The sequence below is a fragment of the Lagopus muta genome, chromosome 12 (assembly GCF_023343835.1).
Source record: "Lagopus muta isolate bLagMut1 chromosome 12, bLagMut1 primary, whole genome shotgun sequence".
Taxonomy (NCBI): Eukaryota; Metazoa; Chordata; class Aves; order Galliformes; family Phasianidae; genus Lagopus; species Lagopus muta.
This window is the reverse complement of record NC_064444.1, coordinates 1,666,082-1,692,706: the sequence shown is the minus strand read 5'-3', so window position 1 is coordinate 1,692,706 and position 26,625 is coordinate 1,666,082. Positions and strand designations below refer to the sequence as shown.

Below are 26,625 nucleotides of genomic sequence, written 5' to 3'. Positions count from 1 at the left end.
ATGAAGATGTGTCTGCGTATAAGTGAACTGGGAAATCTGTCTCCCAGATACCCTAAAGTTAGTAAAGTTCTGCTAAAGCAGAACTGAAACTGGTAGCTTCTTCCACACTGCCCAACCATGGTGTGTTATAAGGCAATAGCAGCTGGGAAATCAGAAGCACCAGCCCTGGGTCTGCATTTCCTGCACTGTTTGTCTTCATTTTCAGTGTCTTTCCCTGCCATGACAAGCACCTGCTCCTACTTTGTATGAGCCTGGTGATATGTGGACCATCACCCCAAGACTGCTAGGCTGTATTGTTTGCTTCTATATGTTTTTCTGCCCAATTTCAGCGTGATCTCTGAAAAAATTCATTGGGCACTGAAGTGAGTTGGAGGCTGTGCCACAATAGAATCTGTTTCCTACGTCAAATTAGAGGCTTGTATTTGTCATAAGCCATGAAGATGTTGCAACCAGCCTGGAGTTTACATTTCTGTTAGCACTCAGCCAAGATGAACAACAGAGATAACACACAGCAGTGCCAAACCAGGCGAAGGGAGACGTAGCATGGAGAAATTCTTGGAGTGATGAATGTTCTGAAACGACTACCAAGAGTGGCAAAGAGAATTACTTAAGCCAAAAGTTAAGAAATTCCTGATTCAGAAATTAGCCTAAGACGGATCCCCTAGGCCAAGTCTTCTGCACAGACATGTCCTGCTGAATGCTCTCCCCATTTCTCCAGCGGAGCAGAAAGTTCTATCGGCATTCCTCGGATGCCATTCATGGAGGGATGTGCGGAAGGGTCATTATTTTGTGCATAACCAGAGAGATTCTGTGTTTGCCCAGGTCATGTGTCACTGGGAACACTGCAGAGCAAATGGCAAAGCCCTTATAAAAGCAGTGTTGAATGGCTTGGGTAGGAAGGGACCTCAAGGATCACGGATCTCCAACCCCCCTGCATGCAGGGCCATCAGCCTCCCCATTTCACAGCAGCCCAGGCTGCCCAGGACCCCATCCAACCTGGCCTTCAACACCTCCAGGGATGGACGGGGCATCACAGCCTCTCTGGGCAGCTGTTCCAGCACCTCACCGCTCTCACCTCTGTTGAGGTGCAGATTGTACAGCTGCAGCCACTTCCAGATGTGTGATGAGGAGTGACGTATCTCCCCATTCCCTCCTCACCGAGTCCTTTAATGCTGCTCTCCAGCTCTGAGGTTCACCCCAGCGGCCCTTTAACACCTCCATGCAGATGTGTTTGGGTGCTGATGGGTCCCCCAGTCATTTGCTCTAAAAGCAAACGCTCGCTCGCAGCTGCTTGATAACTCCAGGGAGACGTTTTGTAAAGTAATAATAATGGTCAATGAAGAAATCCTGTGTGGATTTTGTCAGCTTTGCTGCTTAATGGACCAACTCATTCAGCCTGTAGCGTTGAAATAATCCTTCCAAGGATTCCCACTAGGTTAAGGGAAAGCTTTTACTGCAGGACTTTTGTTAATGAACCTAGATATTGTTGTCGGAGGGAGAAATGGGGCTTTCTCCGACCTGACTTTAGGTGCAGGTGAATTCATTTAGATTTCTCCCCCTGTATTTCAGGCTGACACCTCATCATCGCAGTCTGAACTGTTTCTTTGTCTCTTGCTATTAACCAGGGGACAATGGAGAGGTTTGTAGAGGAGAAATCCCCGGAGTTCTCTTTATTACAAAGACAATACCTCCTTCAGCTCAGGAAGTCCCAGAGCTGCAGTTTCTTTGAGGCTGGGATAATATTATTCTAGGGGGGGGAAAAAAAATCAGTGCATGTTTATTGTATCCTTAAACTCTTCCCTAGGCATCTGCTTTCATCCCCTTGCAGTGGCAAAACACTGTGCTAGACTGACCTTGGTAAGCCATTATTGCAGTCTTAATCTTGGTATGGGCTGTTCCCATGGACTTCAATTAGTATTCATGGACTGAATTTGGCTTGTCGACTTTGCTATCCTTCTTTTCAGCTCTCCCTTCTTCTGAAGCCTCTTTGCTTTTTGGGTTTGTCTCCCACCTCCCAAGGATGCTCAGAGCTCAGGTTTGAGTGCTCTCCTCTTGGCACCTTGCTACAGGGAAGCGTGAGCACCATCATGGAGCTCTGCAGATCTCTGCATTCCTGGAAGAAGAATTTGTTACCTGAATGTCCTTTAGCACTGACTCTTCTTCCACATCCAAGAAAGGGGACTTCCATTAATAACAATAATTTACACGTGGAAGGATCTGACTCATATCCCATTGATCTGAATGGCAATGCTGAGCTCTGAGTGGAGGCAACATACAGATGGTGTGCAACAAACTTGGTGTGCAAATCCAGGAGCTCTGGGCCCATTGAGAACACAAGCAGGCGTGCACTATTTCCTCAAAATACAAGCAGGGCCCTTTGTTGAAACCCTCCCCTCACTGAATGCAAATGCAAAATCCCATTCTGTTAGATAGGACCAGGATTGCCACCCCAAAAAGCCTTTGCTTGGCTGTTGGGAGCAGCCGGGAGGTGAGCAGAGCAGAAGCAGACGAGCTGCAGGTGAAGCTGCAGAGCTGCTCAGCAGCAGACAGCCTTCCCCTCCCTATCAAAGCCATCTGGCTCGCAGTTGCCAAAGCGGTGCCAAGCCCCAGTGACCTTTCAGACTCATCACTGCACTTCGAAGATTTACAGCGGAAGAAAAAAAAACCAAAAAGCTGCTTCTTGCGAGGAAACTCTTGCTCCTTCCTCCCAGGAGAGCACGGAGCTGCAGTGACTCATGCGTTCATCATCCTGGCTTCCCGTCACCGTCCGACAGTGGCTACAATGTGCAGGCTCGGGGAGAATCCGTGCCGCTCGCCTCGAGTGAGGGTGATGTCAGCTCCTGCTCTGGCTTCTCCCGGCTTCCCAGACTCAAAGTTCAAAGCCTGATCGCTCCGTCACCCAGCAGGCCAGCCCTGGCTCGATCCTCTCCTGAAGTGATGACATTTTAAAAGGGCTTTGGAATGACGAAGGTCCCAGAGTCCTGGAGGAAATGGAGGTGAAGCTCGCGGACGGTGGTGGTTCCAGGAGAGCGGTCTGCCTGCTTCCAGGCAGCGCTGCAATCTGCACAGCTGAGGGTTTTTGTCCTGCAGGCTGCCAGGATGCTCTCTGCAAGGTACTCTGATGGGAAGAAGAAATTCTCTTCTTCTGGGATGAGTGGAAAACTGAGAGCACTGACGTCAGGAGAGAGACTGCTTCTTCTGCAGGAGAAGAAGGGCAGCAAAATGAATGAAGAGATGGGTCCGGGCTCTGAAGCAGCACTGGGTTCAGATTTCAGACACCTTCAAAATCCATAAGTAAATCTGAATTCGCTACCCATACAGCAGCAAAACAGCCTCAAGCCCAAAGCCTTGCTGTAAGTTTAACCATGACGTTTACTGGAGTGAGAACTCTCCTTTCATGGACAGCCTGCACCTGGGAAGTGCAGGAAAGCCAAATCTGAAGTCAGCATTAGTGAAAGCTGGCTGTGCTGTTGGATCACTTTGGGCCTTTCCCTCCATCCCCTGAACCTCACCAGTGCACAGCTCTAGAATGCTCCTGGCACCCTGCAGGTGGTCCTTCCGAGGAGAAGGCAGTTCTCCATCCCTCATCCCTCAAGGGATGCTGCCAGGAGGAAAGTTCTTCAGAACATGCCTGAAATCTTACAGAGCAGAACATCTTTTATTGCTGGTTTAACCCTTCCATAAAGGCCAACATGCTCTGTAAGCAGGCTTGCATGCATGCAAGGCAAACACACAGCACCAGCTACCAGAGAGGACGAATGGAAAATAGACACTGTGAAATGTTTGCTGTGTTTTTCCCATGTGGGACAGGTGGTGCCAGGCAGAGCTGGACCAAGGACTGATTTGAATCCTTTCGTTCTCACTGCTTTCAGGGGGTTTCCATGTAGGTCTTCCAGTTTGGAGGTGGGCTTTGAGTGGCTCAGCTGTGTATTTGCTTCCTCAAGCTCAGGAACTGCCAGGCAGGAGTGCAGGTGGAAAGAGCCCATAGAAAGCAAAGAAATGAGCCCAAATCCCCTTTGCCCACTATCAGGCTCTAAGTGATGGGAGCGCAAAGGCAAGCAAAACTTTCCCAAGTGGATGTCTGAGGTCGTGAGGGTTTCATGGGCTGATGTTGCTCTGGGCAAATGGATTGGAACATCCCTACTGGAGAGACCTCTCCATGGAGGGTTTGGCCAAGGATAGTGCTTGGCTGTCTGCAGGAGGGATGGGTGAGCTCCAGCTCCATCCTGCAGGAGTTTGGGGCCTTTGGAACAGAAAGCTGTACCACCAGAGCACAAGGGAACAGAGCATGGCTTTTCTTTCCCATCAAATCTCTCCTTGATTTATTATGTGCCTGCTCAGCAAGGAGGAATGCCAGCACTGCAAGGATTGCGTTATCTGGCTTGTGCTGTTAATGAGGCCATCGTGTTGATTAAGCCTCCGCCTGGAACTTTATCTTGGAGAGGTCTCTCTCTCCCCATGCAGTGACTGACACTTCTCCCTGAACAGGCGCTGGAGAAAGTCCTCAGCACTCATTTCTGCAATTAAAACGAATAGCAGGAGGGATGGAGCTGGGTTGGTGGCAGATGTGTGCAGGAGATTGCACAACTTCTCGTCACTGAGGACAGAGCTGCCCGATTAAAACCAGCTACAGATGAGGAGAGGGGTGGATGCATGACAGTGTTCATTAAGGCTAATAAATAATTAGGTGTGAAATGCCTACAAGCACCTCAAGTCAAGGGGTGCAAAGGGAGTGGGAGAAAGAATGGAGGAGCGGAAGAGAACTGAAGACAAGGGAAATCTGCAGGCTGTGCTTTGGGCATGGAGCTGGCATAAGGGAAGCAGGTGACCTGGAAAATGGTTCCACTTCCCTTCCTTCTTCTCCAGCTTTTTCCCCAGCGGCGACCATCTGCCAATTCCACCCTGCGCAGCTCTGAGTAAAAGTGACACATCTGGCAGTTCTACCCAGGAACTCCAGCCCAAATCTCTTTTCTTTGCTAACAACTCAAGGTTTTGTCATATTCTGGGCCACCCGTGAACCCTGGAGGAGGCAGAAATGGCAGCAAATCCGCCTGCTGAGCCGTGCCAGCGGGACGTGGCAGGCGCAAGGTGGTCACGAGCTCAGCTCGTGCTGGTGCCCTGCCATCAGCTGAAGGCTTGGGCTGTGTTGGACCCTCGCTGGCCATCATCACTTGCATTTTCACCCACAGGGTGGTGAGGCACTGGCACAGGTTGTCCAAGGAGGCTGTGGATGCCCCATCCCTGCAGGCATTCAAGGCCAGGCTGGATGTGGCTCTGGGCAGCCTGGGCTGCTGGTTGGCGACCTGCACACAGCAGGGGGTTGACACTAAATGGTCACTGCAGTCCTTTTCAACCCAGGCCATTCTATGACTCTGTGATTATATGTAGGGTTACGGTGTGGAGAGTGGCTCCTGGCAAGGACAGAGGCAGGCTTGGCAGGGTGTAGGTCGTCACGGGTTTACAGCACGGTTTACAGAGCTGGGCTCTGCCAGCATTCCTACAGCTGGTGTAACTCATTGGGTACACCTTGCCTTGGTGCTGTGGTTTGGGTTGTGGTTTTTTGGTTTTATTTTCTTATCTCCTTCGGGACGATCTGTAAATGGTGCCAGAGCACCAGTTAGTGGGTATGGTGAGATGAGTTGGATGTGGGGATCACAGCGGTCTTCTCCAACATGAATTGGAGATTCATCACATGATTCTATGAGTGATTAAGCTGCTCTTGGGAGACCATGTTCTGCTGCATGGAAGTGCCACACGTGGAATGCAGGCTTAGAGTCCCAGGGCAAAAAGGATGCAACATATGCAAGGGTTTGCTCATCACCAGCGCAGTGAAATGTAGGAGTGCCAGCAGGGAAAGCGAAGCTTCACTTCATGCATATGAGGCACAGCACAGAGAGCTGCAAAGCACTCAGTGTTCAGGCTGCTGCCCCTGGAATCAGCAGGAGCAAGTCCCTTCAGCGTCCACGAAGTGATGCTGCTGCTTCATGTGCTTCCTCCACCTGAGCCTCCAGCAGCTGCAAACGGGAAAGAACAGCAGAGGTTCAGGTGCTGGCAGCGTGTCCTGGGCTTGCAGACACACAGCTGACATCTGCAGGCAGCTCTCAGATCCTCCTAAATATAAATACCCCCCTTCCAAATCGAACTAAACCCTGGAATACCTCCTCGTGCGAAGCATTCCCAATTCCCAAACTATTTGCCTTTGTGTGAGCTCACCGGTGGACCATTGCACAGGTCAAAGGAGTTTTACATTTTATTGTTTTTCAGTTTTACGTTTGGTTATGGGTGTTTGTTGTTCTTTTTTTTCTCCCCACTAAGACCTATGCAGTCCCAGGGCAGCTTGTGCATTAGGAGCTGCTGAGCAAGATAAGTGCTTAAGGCAGTTCCTTAGGGGGGACTGTTTTTAAATGGAAAGAGCAGTGTGTTGATTTGGTCACGTGCCAGCCAGGAAATACCAAAAGCTGAAGATGGACCCGTTACAAACAGCCTAACCAGCCTCAGATGTCCCTTCAATATTGGAAAATGCAAGGTAATAGAGAGCACATGGGTCCTGCAAATAATGAGATTATTAACAAATACGCAGAAATAAAGCCATTTGGCTGCTTCAGTGAGACACTGAAGCCACTGATTCCAGCTGAAATCCCTTAATTGCCCCCTCTTGCCCTGTAAGGGCTGCTTTTTCTGCAGCCGGTCAGAGCTGGGTTTTGCATCTCATAGGTGCTTCTTCCCACGCTTTCCTCCTGCAGAAGGGCTGGGGAGAGGCTGGGGCAGAATGGAGACACTAATGCTGCGGGATGCAGGAAAAGAGGGGCTGCCAAGGGAGCAGGGCAGAGGTGGGAGCTGCTTCTGCTCCTGCTCAACCACCCAAGCCCGTCCTGCTGCTTCTGTAACCCACGGTGTGAGCCGAAAAACCTGGGGAGGAAGGAAGTGAGTCAGAGTCAGAGGGACCCATGGGAAAGCTCACAGCTCTCGGAACAGGGAGAGGGATTGCAGCCCTTCCTTTGGCATCCCTGCAAACGAGGCTGCTGGAGCGCAGGTGCTGGAGAGGGCTGCAAAGCAGTGGGGTTGTTTGTCTGTGCACTGAGAGATGGTGAAGGAGCCCTGCTCTGGGCATCCAGCCTTGCAAATGCTGGCTCAGGCTTTAATCCCTGCATCCAGCTTTCCTTTCCTGGAGTGGGACAAGGTGCATGCAGGTGTCAGTGCAGCATGTATGCATGCACATGGCTTGCCCTTGCTGCGAGGATAGGGAAAGGGCACAGGGCACAAGCAGCAGCTTGGGGATTGGAAAAGAAAGTGCAGACATGGCATTTTGGAGGTGTCAGGAATGCAGGAGGCCATCTGGACCTGTGGCATGGTGCTGAGAGCAGAGGGTGCTTTAACTAGGTGCTAGAGGGCAGTCCTCCTGCACATTGGTATGTCCATCCCCAGCACTGCAGGCAGTGCAGCATTGCATGGAGGAGAGCAGCACAGTGCAGCATCCATCTCCGACTTCTCCCAGTGCTTCAGCATCACTCATTGCCCTCGAGAGCATTTGAGCTGGGAAGTTTAAAGCCATTTTTAGCTGCCTGGCTGCAGAAGGGTAGAGAGGGAGGAGGGAGGGACGAATGCCATGCGGTTAGTATTACATCCCCGACACAATAGGAACTTTTATTAGCAATTTTCCATTGTGTTGTAAATGGCAAAGATCACTGTTATATTTGCATGTTGCAGACTGTCCGGGAGAATTAGCTTTCCTCTGTGATTGGGTAATAGTTTTCACATCTCATTAGCTTCAGCGTTGGGACTGAGGTAGAAAAGTTGCAGCTCGAAGAGCACAGGTTCTGCACCCATGGAGCCATCCATCCTTACCTGGTGGTTCAGGCTCGTTAAGAAGTGATCATAGGAGCTTGATTTCTGTGGGATCGAGGAGGGGGAGGTGGCAGGTGGCAATATGTTTGCTCCAGGACTATTGATTGTGCTTTTCAGGCCAATATAAACACATGCATTCCTGGCTAGAAAACTGACGAGGACATTTCTTTGCTCTGGGATAAGTCAAGACTTGACTAGATTTAAACTTGGCTCCGCGGAGGACATGCAGCTATTGACGGCCTGTAAGAAATTAGGCCAAGAAAACAAAACAGAAACAACTGGGAATGGTTGCAATTCTCCGTCTGCTGCTTTGCTTCCAGGGCACAGGACCCGGGCGCTTTGCCGTGGGGCCATGGCCCCATTTTATTTTGCCTTTCCTTTGAGATTTTGCACTGTGCTTTCCGTGGGGGCATTGAGCTCTGTGCTGCGGTCTGGTGGAGCGCTGATGTGTGTCTGTCCTATTGTGGGACCTGGAGCACAGTGACTGAGCTGACTGATGGCTCTGCTCTCGTCATCTCACCCTGTAGTGCCAGCTATGGCTTCAGCGCAGTGCTAGGTGGCAAAAAAATGGCAGAACTTCCCATTGCGCCAGCTCTCCAATCCCTGTGCAACACCACTGCAACAGAAATCCCCAGCTGCAGCATCCCGCTGAGGGTGGGAAGCTGTTGCTGCTGAGGATAGCCTGCTCCGAACCATCTCAGCTCCTTTTACCCGCAAGGAAACAACAGATTTGTGCTTGCTAGAAGCCAACAAGCTCCTCCGGTAGACTTGAGAAGCATCTTTGAATTGACGTTGGTCTGTTTTCTTCCTATTCTGTGAGACCACCCTTGAGTCATTTTAGGTTTCCAAACACTGGAGATGAGCCCCCATACACTGCAGGCATGGTTTCCATCCCAAGGCTGAACATTGCACCAGGCCTTGGTGAAGGTGTTCCAGCTACAGAGTGAGCTTTCAGGGGTTTGATGTGATGTAAGACCAAGTTCCATGTGGATAAATACCGTATTTTAGCTGTGCTGGGCTTTGTTACTCCCAATCTACATCTCTGATGCATAAACCCAGGGGAAAAGCCATATGTGTACTGTACAGCATCAAGGTCAGAGTGATGTTAGGACTGCAGAGCATCTCTTTGTCCATTCTACTCACAGAAAAGCCCTTCATTTTTGTTACCATCTGGAGAGCAAATGTGCCCTCGTCCGGGAACGTAGCTTTGACCTTTGCTCATTTTGTTTAAGAATGAACATAAGGCAAATGTGTAACATTTGCACCAGGGATCTCCTGTCAGCGCCGCTCATAGGTCAGAGAGCTGGCTTGGCTGCGCTCTGTGTTTATGGTACGTGTAGATGAGTGCAAATATTTAAGTTTGTTCTTTGCATTTGGCTGAAGCTGGGGGAGGCAGACCCTCTCTTTGAAGCGAGGGTGTTCCTAATGTCGCTGTGATTATTGGTGTTAATGAGAACGGCGAGCCCTGCTGTTTGCCAGGCACAACGCGCTCCTGCATGGCGGTGGCACATCTGTCACCAAGGCCCTTGGTGTTCATGGCCACCATCCGTCAACCTGATCTCCTGCAGACCGTGGGGCATTGCTGCTTGCTCCAGGGGTTGTTAGCACGTGCGGGTCACGTTGCTCAGCAATCACTATGTGGGCCAACGGGAGCTGGAGAGCGTCCAAAAGACCACTGTCTCCAGGTCTTCCTGCTGCTTTCCAGTTAGAAAGCCCTGAAAAGCAGGGAAAAAAAACGTGCTATAAGCAGGAGGGGAAGGAAAGGTCAGTCTTCCAGTTATCAAGCGACCTGGGGAGTTGCCAACAAAACTAGCTGGAGGTGTCCCTGTTCATTGCAGAGGATTTGGGCTAGATGATCTTATAGGGTCTCTTCCAGCTCAAGCTCTATGATTCTGTGAAAATACAGTGGGCCAGCAGACCCAAGTGCCATAACTCACAATGAACAGGAATCATTGGTCAAACACCTAGAGAAAATTGGAGCTGTTGGTGCTGGGCACGTGTCCTGCATTCCCCTGGCTTGGTGCAGGCTTGAGGGAGCCCTGGCTCCATCCAGCGTCCCTCAGCACCCCCTCAAAATGCTGCTGCTCACTTCCTAGCATTTCAGTGGGTTTGGCCAAGAATAAATTGGAAAATAACCCCCCGCTGCTCCGAGCTTAGCCAGTGAACTTGTGAAAATTGATTGAATAGCACAATTTGTGCGTTTACTACATAAATGGGTGGTGTACCTTCCTTTTGCTCTGCGCCCAAGGGGCCAATACTGAACCAGGCAAGAGCAGAACCAAGCCCTTGCACTGCATCCTGGAGCTGGAGCAGTGGTTTTGCTTCTGGGAGCTGGTGCTCACTGTTTCCTTTGCCCATTTCCTTGCATTGACTGCAATGCTACCCAGAGTGGGTTCTTCCTGGTAGGCTTTGGGGGTGGTTGCGTTTGTGCAAAGATCTGGCTTTGACAGTGAAAACCAAACAAGCATCACCCCCCACACCCCAATAAATTAAAAGGCATTTCTCTTTATTTGTTTTGCAACCTGACTTGGTTGAAAAATTGCAGATTCTGCCCATTCTTGCACGGTCTCTGGCTCTGCATGCAGCTCCTGTCCCGAGCAGAGGATTCCAGGTGACCCAGGTTGGGCAGCAGGTCCTCAGGATGCCACAGCTCTGCTTTCTCCTGTCATCAATAAAACCATTGAGGGATTCTTTCATAAACAAACAACAAGCATTTTCAGCAGACAGCGGGATGGAAAATGACTCATAGGAAAGCAGGGTATAAAGTACACTCTAGTATTAGGTATTACATGTGTCAAGTTTCTGCTTTTGGTCCAAGAATGCTGTGGTTTTTCTCTAAGGATTATGCCATTGTGGAATAATGTCATTGTGGACTACTTGGTCAAGATGAGCTGATCGAGTCTGGTGGTTACTTACAAATACATATCTCTGTATTTTTCAGCATTTGGAAAATCTGTGACAAGCAGTTTTCAAGAGACTACGGTCAAATTATTGCCATCACTGTTTCCAGCCCTGCCAAATACCATGAAAACTGCTGGAGTCATGCTTTCTCTCTTCCTCTCCTCCTTCCCTTTGCTTCGTGTTATAGAATCGTAGAATCATTCAGGTTGGACAAGACCTCTGAGATCCCCAAGCCACCCCATAATGCCCACTGACCGTGTCCCTCAGTGCCACATCTCTGTGTTTCTGGGCCACCCCCAGGGTCGGTGACTCCTCCACCTCCCTGTGCCAGCCTGTGCCAGAGCATCGCTGCTCTTTGAGAGAGGAAATCGTTCCAAATATCCAACCTGACCCTTCCCTGGTGCACTCTGAGGCCATCCCCTCTCATCCTATTGCTTTTACATGGGAGCAGAGGCTGATCCCCACCTCCTTTCAGGAGCAATGAGGTCTGCCCTGGGTAGACCAAGCCATCCCATTCCATCAGCTGCTCCCCATGAGGGCTGTGCTCCCTTCAACCACATTGCATCACAGCAGTGGCATGTGCCATTCCTCCAGTGCAATTATTCTTCATGGGCCCGCTGACCTGGAACAAAACCCTCTGAGACTGGAGGCAGGGAAAGGGCAGACAGGGGAAAACCTGCTTGCCATTCCCATGGATGTTTTTGGGGGATTAAGAGGCGAGCGATGGCTCTCCAGGGTTGTCTCAAGTGCAAGGAATTACCTGGAGGGGCTGCTGGAGTCTGTTTTTGGATGAGTGGAGATTCTTACCTATTTGCAGAGACAGGAGGTGAGCGCAGCAGGCTGGAAGCATCCCTGAGCTGTCAGGAGGTGCAGATCCCTGAGATGCAGGCTGCACTCCATGCAGATCAGGGATGCCGACCTCGCCAGTTAGCTGGAGGTTCATCCCATCTGCAGGCTAGGTTACAGACACACACTCCACTCCACACCCCTAGAAAAACCACATATGGCTGGGCACCAGAATGGCTGGAAGCTGTTTGGGGTGAGAAGCGAAGCTTGGGCACTACAACGACCCTAACCCCATACCCACCACTCCTCCAGCTGCAGGGCTGTGTGGTTTGATGGGGAGCACTCTCCATCCCCATGCCTGCAGGGTACAAGCACCACTGTCACAAAGGATATTTTCTCTGCCTTTCAGTTTGTTTGTTTTTTTTTTTCTTTTTAATTTCTTAGGCACTTTCCTGCAGTTACCTGTTTTATTGCTAACATCCCTGGATGAAGTGCTAGGGGGCAATCAGAGGAACACAGTGCAGGCCTTTGCTTGCTAACGTAAAAATCTCTTTTCTTTCTTTTCTGAAGGTTCTGGTTCCTGAGGAGGAGCTGAAGAAGGGCAGGCAGCATGGCTTAACTGCAAACTCATCGTAGCGTAGAGCAGGGACCTCATCCAGCAGCGGTAAGGAAACATTCTCAGTGCTGCTGAGGTGGTGAACTGGGACATGACCCTTCTGTGCTTTTATGGCAGGACTTATGACATTGACAAAGGCCATCCTGTTCAATCTGGGCTTCCTGGGCACACACGTTCTGCGCTGAGCATTGCCTATGGGTTGGGAAATGCCCTTGTGTTGGTTTGGGGCATTTGGAGCACATTTATTTGGAAGGTTCTGCTGTAATGAGTCCACGATTTAGGGTCACGCTGGGTCATTGTGTCATCCTATGATAAGGACGAGAAAATGGCTGATCAGATGCTATGAGGTTTCATATATGTGTGTGACTGTATGTGCATATATGCATTCTCTAAATACACATACTTAAAAGACCTAGAAACAGGGAATCTGCAGCTGCTTGCAAATGGAGACTGTACCCCATTGTATCTGCTTATTTAAAAGTCTACTCGGAATCCCACAAATGAAATATCTTTTATAAAAGGGAGGGATGAAATATGCACTTCCTTGGCAGACCTGTACTCTACGACGTATTCTGTAGTGTGCTGACTGGACAGTTTGTAGTGTGCTGAGGCTGAGGGGTTCAGCCCTTAGAGCTGAGGACTTCACAGCTCACAGCTTGGAAAAGAAAATGATGGTTTGTGGTATTCAGCTTCATCAACCAGCTTAGCTCAGCTATGCAGGAGCTGGGGACAAGGGATACTGCAGCTTCTGCAGGTCTCATGGGAGGTTGCCAGTGTGCAGGTAGCTTGCTTACATTGTCCTTTTATTGATCAGTTTGGGTTATAGCATCTCTCCTGCAGGAAGAAAAAAAAAGCTAAACAACCAAACCATCATCTTGAATGGTAAATGAGTACAAAGAAATTCGTGAAATAGAAATGCGTTTCACTTTCCAGCTTATTGGAGTTGGAAACAATGTGGAAAGAGATGTTGTTCATGGCTCCTGATGAGTGATCCTCTGGCAGCACCATTAATCAGAGCTGATTGTTTTGGGAGCAGGAATTTGTAGACGGGGGTTTGATTCCTGTGTTGCATAAATGTCTGTATTGGTTTCTTTTAAAGGATTTTGTGATGCATCCAGGGCTGGGTCTGCCCTGACCCGGGGCGAGTGGGAAGGCCCAGCAGAGGTTTGATGAATGAAGAGCTTGGGGCTGAGCACAGAACCATAGGATGGTTTGAGTTAACAGACCTCTTAAGGTCATCTGGCCCCACTCCCTGCAATGACTGGGGACACCCACAGCTCCATCAGTGCTCAGAGCCCTTCCAGCCTGACCCTGGGTGTCTGCAGGGATGGAGCACCACCACCTCTGGGCAACACAGTGCTTCTCCACCCTTAATCCTGCCCTTCTGGTTGCCCAATTTTCAATGACAAAGATATTTCAGTAGTGCAGCTCCAATGGCTCCAATGCCTCAATTGAGCAAGCGCCTCATTGAGATCAATGAAACTGTATCTAAAGGGTGGAAAATGGATGTGCTGAGCACAGAGCATCCTGCCCTGTCATGCCTGCTGCAAGAGCTTGTCAGGGAAATGCTCACAAACGGTTTCCAGGGTGCAAGGACAATACTTTTCTCATATATATCCACGTATATATTTCCCTTTGTCTCAGTACTTCACATCACTTTTTGCCTCACAATCCCCCACATTCATTTTTCCCTCCCTCGGAGCCGCTCGCTAAATATATTCCCCATCTCAACACTTTGACTTCTGCTGTTTGTTTAATGACCTCCGCTCACTTCGCTGTGATTAAGTTCATCTGTGTCGGGGTGTTTTGGTTAGCATTAAATTCCCTTTATGTTGGGAAGTTCATTTCCACGCCGCGCTCTCTCCCAGTTGCCTTCCTGTAAGCGAGGAGGGTGGATTTCCATCCATGTCTCCCCTCCTCCAAACTCCTCTGTTGCAATTTTTCCTTTCTGGCTTGCGAGCGGCTTTCCAGTTCTCAGAGTGTGAAAACCCACCCTGGAACAGCACGCTAGAAAACCCAAAGCTTTCTGCTGCCAAACTGGAAGCTGACCCCCTAGCGCTCAAGCTCTTTGCACCCCATTGCACCGTGCCGGCCTCAAAACCCCCATTTCCCCCCCTCTTTTCGGGGATGGTGGTGATGGGTCTTTGTACACATGCATTTCCCCATGGGGACTGCCGACCTCTTGGCTGCCATTCCCGTGTCTCAGCATAGCGGTGACTCAGAGGGCTGCGAGTTGTTGTGCTCTGGGCTCATGCATGGGGGTTTTGTCCAGTTGGGGCCCCGCTGCAGCCGGCGAGGGAGCGCGGGGCTGAGCAACAGCAACCGCAACGCTCCACCTGGAGGTGAAAGCAATTCACAACGCAGCCAAGCTGGTGTTATTAGAGCCAGAGGTGGACCAGAAGAAACAGAGGGCCGATGCTGGACCTGAGAGCGGGGCTGTGTTCAGGGTAAGCGTCGCAGAATCACAGAATATCCCCAGTTGGAAGGGACCCATTTGGGTCATTGAGTCCAAGTTGGACTCAGAGCCATCACTGAGCAGAGAAGCGGTGTGGAAACATGCAGAGCTGTGCTGTGCTCAGATCTGGGGGGCCATAAGCAAGGATTTGAGTTTTCTGCCCATGCATTCAGGTGTGCGTTTGCTTTCCTAGCTGCTAAGCTTCTGCCTTCTCCATAAAACCCATTTTTACCCATCGAAACACACATCCCAACCATCCCACTGACTTACAGATGCTCCCAGCCAACCTGCTCACCAACAGCTCACAGCAGCATTTTTTAGCTATGAGCAATTAACCGAAATGAAGTCATCTGGGCTAATTAGAAGTATAATTCAGGGAGCCTTAGGACCTGGTGATAACAGCTCGTTGCGAGGTGCTGATCCAACCCATTGGGCATTTCCATTGCTCCTGCAAACCCTCCGGTGTCTCTGGGGCTGTTCTCCACCTAAACATCACTGCAAGGGAAATTAGTGCTGAATAGATGTGGAAAATAACCAAAAAACATAGTCATCTATCTTGCAAGAATTACAGGAAATTAGAGCAAGTGAATTACACTAAACAAAATTACCCTGCCTCAGAGCACATGTGGTCTGAAAAGAACTTGAAAACCATTCGAGAAGGCATTGCTTTCTTTCTTTTTATTTTTTTTTTTAGTTTTTGCAAAGCTAATAGATCTTATAATTCTGCACAGCCGTATTGGAAATAGGAAAGAACCTGCCTCGTCCAATTAGGAATTAGAAGTAGAGCAGCACCAGGGAGAAAGACTTCTATTTAAATGACTGAGTTTGTTCTCAAGCTCCACGAGGTCCTGCTGGACTGGGAATTCTCTCAACATTCACTGGTAACAGAAGATGCTGGGAGCTCATTGCCAAGCCTTCGCCTTTTCTCCCCTGGGATGCTCTAGCTGCATGCACCTCTTTGCTATTCCCAGCCCTGGTGCACCAGCAACATCTTTAATTTCTTTTTCTGCCCACGCAACCTTGTGCTGTGGGTTTGTGTGGAGGGAAGGGACCTGACTCTCCTTTGGTCCCAGCCAAGCCCTCACTGGGGTGGCTCCAGCAGAATCTGCAGATCCCAAATGCGAACAAAAGCCCAGCACCAGGTCAGCATTCAGCATTCAGCATATTTAAGTATTTACTGCTGTCTCAGGAAGCAGGAAATTCCTACCACTATGTGGGAAGCACAAAGTTCAGTCGGACAAACAGCGGTGCTGCCCTAATTTGGGATGGGCAGGGAGCAGACACCAGGAGATGAAATGCTTTTATGTGTGCTCTGTGCATCCCAGGAGGAGGACAGCACAGCTCCCAGCATGTCATCCCAGTCCTCTTCAGGCTTCTGCTGGCAAGAGGAGATGCCAAAGCAAGAGCCAGTCAATAGGGAGCACCGGAGGGCAGCAACTGCAGCTTTAATGGTTGGGAAGGGGAAAGATGCTCTCTTCTTCCCTGTGCAGACAGCAATCAGCAGGCCATCTAAATTAAGGTTTCTCCAGCCTACAAGGAGCCTTGTGTGGGAATCTTGCAAGTCAGCACAACTGCAGCCGTGGCCTCGGTTTTAAATAGCCCTGTGGTGTGGGCTGCCTCAGCTGTTGGTAAATTTGGGGCTGAAAAAGGAGGTGCTTGCGAGGAGCTGCTGCAGTGACCTCAAAACTCAGCAGCGGTGATCAGTGCTTTGCAGGATCTCTGTTTCTTGCTCCTTGGCATTGGGTGGCAATGCTGTGACTGTGACCAGGTGGGACCGTGGCAGGTTAGTAGCAGGTGGTGTCGATGAGCAATAAATTGTGTCTGAGCATGGATGCAGTGAAGCTGAAGCACTGTCTGCCCAGGGAAGAGTTGAGATCCCCATCCCTGGAGGTGCTCTGGAGCTGTGGAGATGTGGCACTGAGCTGCTTGGTCAATGGACATGATGGGATGGATTGGGATTGGGCTTCGTGATGGTCTTGAGGTCTTTTCCAACCTGAACAGTTCTGATTCTTTGACTGCACTAAAATGATGCCAAAATACACCTGCATGTTCGTGGTGGGAGCTCTAATTCTATGTATGAGGTTCTTACATCAAAGTCCACCTGCTCTCATGAGCCAGTCCTTATCAGATGTGTGTGGCATCTCTGAACCTCCCTCGCCATGCCCAAATTGCAGTGTTGTGCACCATGCACACCTGCAGCATCCACGTGGTTGAGACAGTTTGGGAAGTTACCTGCGTGTGGTGTGCGGGTACTGGAGCATATCTGCATGGGCACAGGGACCTGGCAGCACAGCCAAATGCATGCAGAATGAAGGGCACTGGGCTTTGTGTTGCACAGGGAAAGCTGGAGCTTCCCTTTGCAGGAGGGTTATCCAGACAGGGAGTTCTCTGGCACCAAAATGCTATGGTTGGATAGGAAAAATTGTTGGCTTTGATTTAATTCTTCGGCTGTCAGAGGGGGTGTGAGAGGGACTACATTTCCCCCCACTCCCTCTCCAGACTTCTCCCCTCTTCCCTAAAGAAAGCCCTCTCCCAAACGAAGGCGTTTGTTATGTCTCGTTGTCTTCTCTGGCACTTGGAAGTGCAAGCTTTTCCCATCTCTCTTCTTGGCATCTGTTCACGCTCTCCAGACCTTTGTTGGTTTTTGCACTGATTCTTGCTCTGAGACTCACTTCAGGACCATGGGAAAGACTTTATGGGGCAGCAATACGTCTGAGCTGAGGACCACACTGATGATGAAGCACATGTTGGGCTGCACCACACGACGTCTGACCCAGAGGGATGGGGAGGGAGGGCAAAGTATTTTATAGTGCATTTCTATTCTTCAGACACACAAATCTGCTCTTTGGCATATGTCATGTGTCATAGAATCATAATATCATGGAATGGCCTGGGTTGAAAAGGAGCACAGTGATCACCTCGTTCCAACCCCCTGCTTTGTGCAGGTCACCAACCAGCAGCCCAGGCTGCCCAGAGCCACATCCAGCCTGGCCTTGAATGCCTGCAGGGATGGGGCATCCACAGCCTCCTTGGGCAACCTGTGCCAGTGTGTCACCAAACCTCTGATGTACATCCTTACCGGGAGAGACGTGGGGCAAAACCCCACTGTCCTGGGCTGGGGCTTGGTTGTGAGAAGGGTTATCTGCCATGGGGTCTGGTGATAGCAGGTGATGTGGGAAGTGATATCAGTCATTACGTGAAGCATCTCCAACATAGGAAATGGAGGAGGTCCATGGGGTCGCAAAGCAGAGCCCTGATCCTGAGTCAGGAGACACACATGAACAGCACGGTGTCGCCTTCAGGGGAAGCAAGCTGGGCACAACACCCCCAACTCTGTGTCTTTCTTTCCAGCCAGCAGTCCCTTCCCTAAGGTGGAGGCAAGGTGAGAGCACTACGAGGCGAGCAAATTGCAAGCGAAGCAGAGCAGCAGGAGCTGGTGGCATCTGCAGGGCTGCGGAGCAGCCTCGACGAAGCGGGTGCTCCTACTTGACTCTGCCACTTCGCTGCTGAGATTATTACCAATGGGGTACATTTCTGAAAGCAAACGTGGTTTCAAAACGCCTGCTGATAAGATCTTTCTTGCCCTCAGCGGAGTCATTAATTCAATACGCCGAAATACCATTTTAATTAGTTTGCACGACGGTCCCAAGAGCGATGAAATAATGCTCTTTATTGTGTGAATATGTAGTGCGCCGTGCATAATCCTGTTCTTTATCTCGTCTTCCGTTCTGCCTCACTGGCAAATATTAGTGCATCCTGTCTCCCCGTCGTATCCTTGCGCGAGCGTGCCAGCACTCCCCGGTTAAATGCTCAAAGTTACATTAAAACAATGTTGTAGTTACTGCTGTGGCCAGAAAAACTGGAGTGAATGGCTGCCTTTCATTGCTTATCACGTAGCCAGGTGTTACAATGACCCCAAATTGTGTCAGTAGCATTTATCTTTAGACCCGTCTTCCTCTCAGCTCTGCTATGGTAGGAACTCTTGGCCATAGTAGGGCCAAGGGTTGCTCCAGGAAGGCAGAGCTGTGTTTACAAACACATTCCATGGCAAACTCAGCTCCAAGGATAGGGGTGGACTATGACATTTGCCTGTAATGCCCCACAGTGATCATGGAGAGTCTGTGTGCTGTGACCAAAGTGTTGCTTGGGTTTGAGTGGTGGCTTCTTGAGCCAGCTCTCATTTTGCATCCCCAGGCAGGTTGGATATCAGGAAAAATTTCTTCACATACAGAGCGTTGACACACGGGCACAGGATACCCAGGGAGTGGTGGGGTCACCACTGGGGATGACACAGAACCACGGAGATGTGGCACTGTGGAGGTGGTTATTGGCATGGTGTGATGTGTTGGGTTTGGACTGGGTGATCTCAGTGGTCTTTTCCAGCCTTAATGATTCTGTGGTATCTATGATTCTATGATATCTATGGTTGGACTTGATGATCTCTAGAGGTCCCTTCCAACCCCTACAATTCTGTGATTCTGTGATCCTGTGGTATCTATGATTCTATGGGCAGTGCCTTGATGCTTTTTCTCCTTCGAATCTGATCCGTGCTGATGAGTGCAGTGGCAGTTTGTGTCATCCCGTGCTGCTGAAGGAATGCACCGGGCTGTATGGGGAGCTGCAGATGGACGTAAATCATCTTCACTGCTCATTTGCAGTCCTGCTTGAGCAGAAGGATTACTGCTAGTAATGTCCTTGGTATGCATTGCTTTAAAGGTTATGTCATGTAATGGATGTCGCAGAAGCGTGGTGCAGCTCCCCCGTCAGATGAGTCCCACTGCACTGAGCTCAGCATTTCGTGCTGCTCTTATTCTGCTTTAGTTATGGCACCATTCCTTCAACTCCTGGGCACATCCCGTGGGCACAACCTGGCCATCTCAGCACCACCAACCCACACGTGCCCAGGGCTGGCCCCTGCAGTCCTCAGCAGCTGAAGCTCGTTCCATGCAAGCAATGAAAATTGTGGGGATTTTGCAATTCAGCTCTGGAAGGAGACGTGACAGATAAAGCAGCAGAGATGCAGACTCTGCTGAGGTTCCAGAAAAACCCAGGCGTTTCATCTCAGCTAACCCAGCTGCCTCACAGACCTAGACAAAATAGTAAATGTCCAAATATCTTTTCCTGCCTCTTTTTCTTAATGGCTCTCTGAAGGTCTTTGTAAGTAAGTCCAAACCCTCTAAGCGGTCCCGAATCCTCCTCCATCCTGTTTGGATGCACCTGAGCTCTCCTCCAGCCCTTCTCACTCTTGTATCTGGTTTCCAAAAACGACCACCGAGAGACCCTCTATTTCATAACCTTCCCATCCTTTTCCAGACGACTCTTGCTCAGCCCCACATCCAACCCTGTGCATCCCACCAGGTCTGTCGCTCCATTATTTCAGTGCTGGAATTCCAATTTTAAAGCTGGTTTGCCTACATGCTGCCTGCATTTCTGGCTGCTGAGCTTCTGGAGGAGCTGAGGATCGGCGGTGGAAGCAGGCAATGGAAAAACCAGATAAGATCTGCTTTCAAGATGAAGTTTTCAGTCATGAAATGTAGACTTAAAATATCCTCAGTGACCGAAGAGGATTGAGAGGCGGCCCATAGGCTCCTGCAATCGTTGCGTTTCTCATAAGCTCGTCTCGTTTTTCATGGAGTATGGTGAAAAGTTTGGAAATCTGTTGTCCGAAAGCAAAGGCAGAAGAAAACCTTTGGTCTTAAAAAGCAGTTGAGGGTTGAAAACCAATCCCCTCAGTGGTTTCCTTCTATTTGCAGCGCGGAACTCTTCTGGTGGACCTGGCGGAGGTGGGAGCTGTCAAACCCCGCGGGTGTGGGTGCTGCTCTCACACGTTGTAAAAAAGCCTCGACATGGAGATTGGCTCTGAAACACCTCCAAGTCAGGGAGGAGCTGCTCGAGCCCGTCCAGCTTTTTGTCTGTGGAAACAAATAACTCCGAAAGAGAACAAACCCGTAATGCGTGGCTGAGCGCGCCAGCGCCCGTTATCGTAGGCTGTAATCTGCAAACCACGGTTGTGACTAATGAGTGCATCCCATCGGATAATGGGCCATAAATTAGAAAAAATAAACCACGTCTTAGAGCTTCCAGAGCACTGCAGGAAGAGGAAGGAGCAGAAGATGGTGGCGCGAAGGACGGTGTGAATACAGCCCTTGGGGACGCAGCCTTGGGGAGCAATCCAGAGAGATCCTGGCACGAAGGGCTGTCCCAGATCCCAGCAGCTTTTTTTCAGGAGTTTTTCCCTTTTTTTTCCCCCTGTTGTGCGTGGGGTGGATGTGGCTTTAACGCCTCTGTTGTGTAGGTAGGGATGTGCACTCTGGGTGTCTTTTTGGACATATGGAACAGCAAAGAAATCCAGTGATGTAACATGGCTGCTCCTAACCAGGGAAAGGGAACCCTCCGAAGTGCTGTTTTTCCAGTGGGATGGCTGCTTTCTAATTAAGTTTATTAAGTAATATCAAAAGCACATGGGACTGGAAATGCCATCGGTTCATCATGAAGCGATTAAGTTTGTTAGAAAGTGAAGAGCCCAGGCAGTGATTTCTCGTGGCTGGTGCTGAAAAGATAATATCTACCCCGGCTTATCGGCATGTCTGTCTTGCACGGGCCTCTTTATCCAGCCCGTAGCCTTGGCTTTTACCATCAAAGCCTTCCTGCCATTATCCTAGGGATTATTTCTCTGCCAAAATGGCCAGTAATCCCCAGATTCCCTCGACTGAACTGAAGGAGCTGTTAGGAATCTGCTTGTGTGCATTATGTTTTTACATGCTGTTATCCTGTGCAGATCTTTCCTTTAAAGATGTTGCTGCTTGAGCAGATCTGTCCATTTTCAGACTAATCCAATGACAGTACCTGCTCTAATCTCAACAGTGCTTCTTATGCTAAACCCCTCCCTCCTCTCTGCCTAATCAGGGTTTGGGACCACTTCTTTACCTCCAATCCTTTTGCCATAGTGCACTCATCTGTGTTCCGAGGTGGTGATGGGAACTGGGACCAGCTGCTGTCTCTTGCAAGGGCAGCTTCCAGGGGACCAAGGGCTTCCCCCAGCCCCAGAGCTCCAGGAGAAAACTGGGTAGCAAACCAGGGAGCCCCTGGTAACTTCTGGCCTAAGCAAGATTTCCTTATGCTTGCACTAATGACCAGTTCCCATGTGGCTAATGTAAGAGGGGAGAAATCTGTGCCAGGAGGGAAAGAGGAAGGAATTAATTGCCTGTTGTGCTCTGATTGAAGGTGGTGGTCAATGGAACCAGAGCAGCAGCTGCTATTTGCATCTCCCATAAGGGATATTCCCCCTCTCCTGGCTCTGGGATCCGTGCTGGGCACAGGTCTGCAAGGGGACAGCAGGGAGCAATGACACTGATGTCCCCATGTGGCTGCCAGTATCCCCATGCCATCCCCATATATGCTCACTGCCTGCTCCAGATCTCTCTGCAGAAGCAGCTCCTGCAAACATCTGTCCTTGCAATCAGGCTCTGCTTTTATTTATTTGTTCTACACAGCATCTCCCTGTCCAGAAGCCTCTTGTTTCACAGATGCCATTTGTCTTAATTGCTTTGTATTTCCACACCTCTGCACTGCTGGCAGCCAGTGCCTTTCCCCCAGAGCCTTTGTGCCTCTCAGCATCATTTGAGGGAAGCTTCTGCCTTTTCCCTCCTGCAGTCCCCACTGCCTCTGTGAACACTTGCAAGGCTGGTTTCCGCTCTGCAATTCCTCCACCTCGTGCACAAACCCTTCCTTACTCCCATGTCCCCTGCTTTGCATCCAGGGACGGAAGCAAGCAGAGAGCAAGAACTGTGCAAACCGACTTGCAGGATGCAAACCGAATGCGTTTCCTTGGATTTGTTTTTGCTTGGGTAACTCTCATGGTAGCTTTGCTGCCCTCATTATGGGCAGAATATGACCTCAAGGTGCTGATATTTGGCTTTGGGCAGCCCCTGTCCCAGCAGGTCCAGCCCTTCTGCATTCTCCAGTGTCCATGCAATGACCCAGTGGTGCCTTTACATTTTTAGGGATGAGGGTGAACCTAAAGCATCTGCTTAATGCCAGCTACGTGCTTAAGTATTCTCCCAAGTGAGGCTTTACGTTATGAATTCTGAAGCTGCTGAAGCTAAAAGCACATTTTCTAACCTCTAATCTGCTGTGCCTGTCTTGCTTTCCCATTTCTGCATTGCTTTCGTGCCAGGAAAACTTTTTAACTGAAGTCTCAGCTGGTGCAGCCATTGACACACTCCATGCCATGAGGGTTTTGTGCTTGTCTGTGCTCGGAGGAAAAAAAGAGCAGGGAGAATGGGAATAAAACACAGATCAGATGATGCAAACCTATAACCCGACCTGGGACGTCACCCACAGACTATTTACTTCAAAGATTCACTCTTTGCCATGGTAACTGAGAGCCAAAGGCACATGCTGTACAGAGCACAGTGCCCTGCTAAAGCCATTCCATGGGCTCTGCTTATGGCACCCTGCCTCCGGGGGGGCTGCGCTGTGCATCTTTCCATAGGAAACTTGCCTCTGGGACCCAGCTTTTGCTCTGGGTTTTATATGACTGCACAATCCTGGGGCTGCTCCTCCACTTAGGAGGATTATGAATTTCTTTTTTTTCTTTTTCTCCCCCTTTGGAGCCCAACTGCTGTGCTTCAGCGTCGCTGTCACCACCAGCAGCACTCTGCTCGTGGCCCGTGATGAGCAACATGGGCATCCTTGGGTGGGCTGAAGGGATGCAGGGGGGAGCATCACTTTAGAATCGTAGAACCACAGAATGATTTGAGTTAGAAGAGACATTTAAAGGCCATCATCTGGTCCCACTGCCCTGCAGTGAACAGGGACACAGCTCCACCAGGGTGCTCAGAACCTCAGTTTTCTGAGAGGGGAGCATCACTTTGGGAGGGGAGAGAATCTCGTTAGAGAGAGCATCAATCTGAGAGAGAGGTGCATCAGCTAGGGATGCGGTAGCATCACATTCAAATGGGGAAGCAATCACTTCGAGAAGGGGAAGCGTGATGTTGGGAGTGGGGAGCTTAAATTTGGGAAGAAAGCATCGATTTGAGGGAGGCAAGCATCACTTTGGGGGTGGAAGCATCACTTTTAGAGGGAGAAGCATCCCCTTGGGGAGGCTTACCTTGTGCTTGGCCAGCTCCACCTGCAGTGCAGCAGGAGATGCTGTCACAGCCTTGGCTGTGGCTGGAGGAGCAGGTAGCAAATATCCCATCCTGGCACTCTCCCAGTGAGACCACACTTACGATTAATGAGCTTATAAAGAGGAGTTTCCCCTTCCTCCCAGCAGCAGTTATGGTCGGACCACAGCTGTCATCCCACATCCACACATCCTCCTGCTGCCCACCCAGCTCCTGCAGGCACAGACATCCAATGCAGAGGAAAAGGGGGGCAATGATCCACCCTAAAAATGCAAAACTCCCACAGGTTGGGCATTGTTTCTGCGCTTAGTATGGGAGGGATGATCGCTCTCGAATCTTTTTCTTTAATTATTATATTAAAAGAAAGAAAGAAAAAAGGACACTTGGCAGCGCCCGAAGAGCTGTTCTTCATTTAGCAAACAGAGCATGTGGCTGTTTGTGTAGATATTATTCCTCTGGAAACGCTGCTTTCAGTTAATCACTCTGTAACTTGTATTGGATTCTGTGTTTATGTATCAGCCAAAGCCTCTTTCTGGGCCTTTATGACATAATTTTGAAGTGTTGAAAAATCAGCTTATTCTCTGCCTTCACGGCCTGATATTTTGAAGCATTTTTTTTCCCCCGTGAAGAAAATCCTCATAAACCACCTCATTCTTCAAGTGAAAGAACAGCTGAAAAAAGAGAGAGAAAGGGAGTGTTCCTGGCTCGTGCATGGCGTGGCAGCATCCCTCTCCTCCGATAAGCAGGAGGCAGCCAGCTGCTGGATCCTATTAGAGCTGCTGGGGGAGCCTATGCCCAAATCACTGCTGCAGACTGGGGCAGGCAGAGAGATGGGCAGAAATGAAGTATTCCTTTCCTGAAGAAATGCTGTGCCCAGATGTAACGCCTCTGCGCTCAGTGTTGCAGGAACCCGGAGCTGCTGCAGAACAGGAATGCGTTCCATCCCCATGGACAGAGCAGAGGGCACCTCCTATCTCACCACGTCACTCATATTGTAGAATCACAGAATCATTCAGGTTGGAAAAGACCTCGACGATCCCCAGGCCCAACCCCAAGCCACCCCACCATGCCCATCACTGCATCCCTCGGTGCCACATCTCCACGGCTCTCCAACACCTCCATGTCCCCAAGGGCTGCCCCCATTTCGCATCACCCAGTGTCCTGGCATTGCCCACGTGTCCCCACGGCCTTCTGGGGACATCAAAGGAGGGGTTACCAAGAGCTGAGCCCCTTGGAATGGTGGCCAACAACACTGAAGAGAGACATCTGTTAGCACAGCCAGAGCCCAGGGTTTGGGTTTTCGTAGTAAGAGGGCTTTAGAAAAACAAATGGGAAATAGAAATGTTTCCATTACTGCTTCGTTTTCATTAAAATAGTTTTTAAGAGTACATAGGCAGCTTTAGTGACATAAACACATTGGCTCTGGGCTGCTGTGCCAGAAGAAGAGAGTGAAAATGATTATTAGAATAGGACAACTATGGGAAAAATGTCGAGAAAAAACTTCTTACCGCTTTGGATGGCTTTCTGCTTTGCAGAGCTTAAAATGCTTTTCCTTCTGTTGGGTGAGATGTGCTTTTAGGGGAATTGCTGACATTTTCCCCCGCTTTTGCCCTTTTTTTTTTGCGGTAGCAGGGGGCTGGCAAGAGGATTCGAGGAACCTCCTCACTTCCACAAGGTTTTCATATTTCATTTTTTTCCACTATGCAACCTTTTAAAAATTCTTCCAACATGAGAAATATGACAATGTTTCATATTTCCTTGGCCCATCTGCGCCCTTTCTGGAGCTTGAGCTGCTGCTTCAAAGCCACAAATGAAACATAAAGAATTTGCTACCAGTAACGATGGAAAACTCATCCTGCTCCACGAGGATTGCTCGGGCAGATCCAGCAGCAGAAAGAGGGAGGAAAAGAAAAAGGGAGGATAACGCTACACTCCAATGAGTACCAGAGCATGAAGGCAAGAGGGGAAAAGAAAAAGTTAGATGAGGTTTATGAGCATTTCAAGAAAGGTCATTTTTTACTGAGGTTCCTCCCAAGAAAGTCTGAAATTCAAGAGGTTGACCAAGAATGAACAGGCGGAGAAAATGGCTTTTGTCTGGTTTTGCTGGGCAGAAAAACAAAACGTCAAAGCTGTAGCATAGAGGTGCTGACAAATACTATGCATTTTTAATTTCCTGCAATTTTATTATTTTTTCTGTTGCTGTCTGGAGATAGGAGTTGAAGCGAGGATTTTGTTTGAGAGCGGTGGGGATGTGGCTCTCTGTGCTGTGATTTGGGCCTATCTCAAGATGTCATGAATTAGAGACAACACCCACAGTCAAGCAAGTTCAGCCCAGTTGAGGCTGGATTTATTCAGTGGAGAGAAAAAGCAGAGTGCACTTTCTGGGGATGGACAAGCAGAGTGTGAGTGGCTCCAGCTCCAAGAAACCTGCCTGGATGCCTACCTGTGTGACCTACTGTAGGGAACCTGCTTTGGCAGGGGGGATGGACTCGATGATCTCTGGAGGTCCCTTCCAACCCCTACAATTCTGTGTGATTCTGTGTGATTCTGTGTGAAACCCTTAGAATCATAGAATCAGAGTCATTCAGGTTGGGAAAGACCTCCAAGATCACCAAGCCCAACCCCAACACATCTCACCATTCCCATAACTACGTCCCTCAGGGCCACATCTCCATGGTTCTGGGACACCTCCAGGGACAGTGACCCCATCACTCCCTGGGCAGCCTGTGCTGGTGCCCAACCGCTCTTTGGGAGAAGAAATTTAGGGATCCTCTTGAGGTTCTTGGAGGTCTTTTCCAGCCTTAATGATACTGCGATTCTAATGGCATGAAACCGTGTTCCAACCCAGCATCATCATGCATTTATTCCCACCAGCCCCATGAGCAGAAAACCAG

The 26,625-nt window shown here is 49.7% G+C and overlaps 1 protein-coding gene across 1 annotated transcript in view; it reads left to right on the top strand.

The window, feature by feature from the left end:
• ZNF469 (zinc finger protein 469) overlaps positions 1 to 26,625 on the top strand; it is a 103,122-nt gene that overhangs the window by 18,727 nt on the left and 57,770 nt on the right. The window contains exon 2 of the mRNA XM_048959020.1: positions 12,103 to 12,196. The gene's annotated coding sequence lies outside the window, so the exon portion shown is untranslated. The remainder of the gene's footprint in view (positions 1 to 12,102; positions 12,197 to 26,625) is intronic.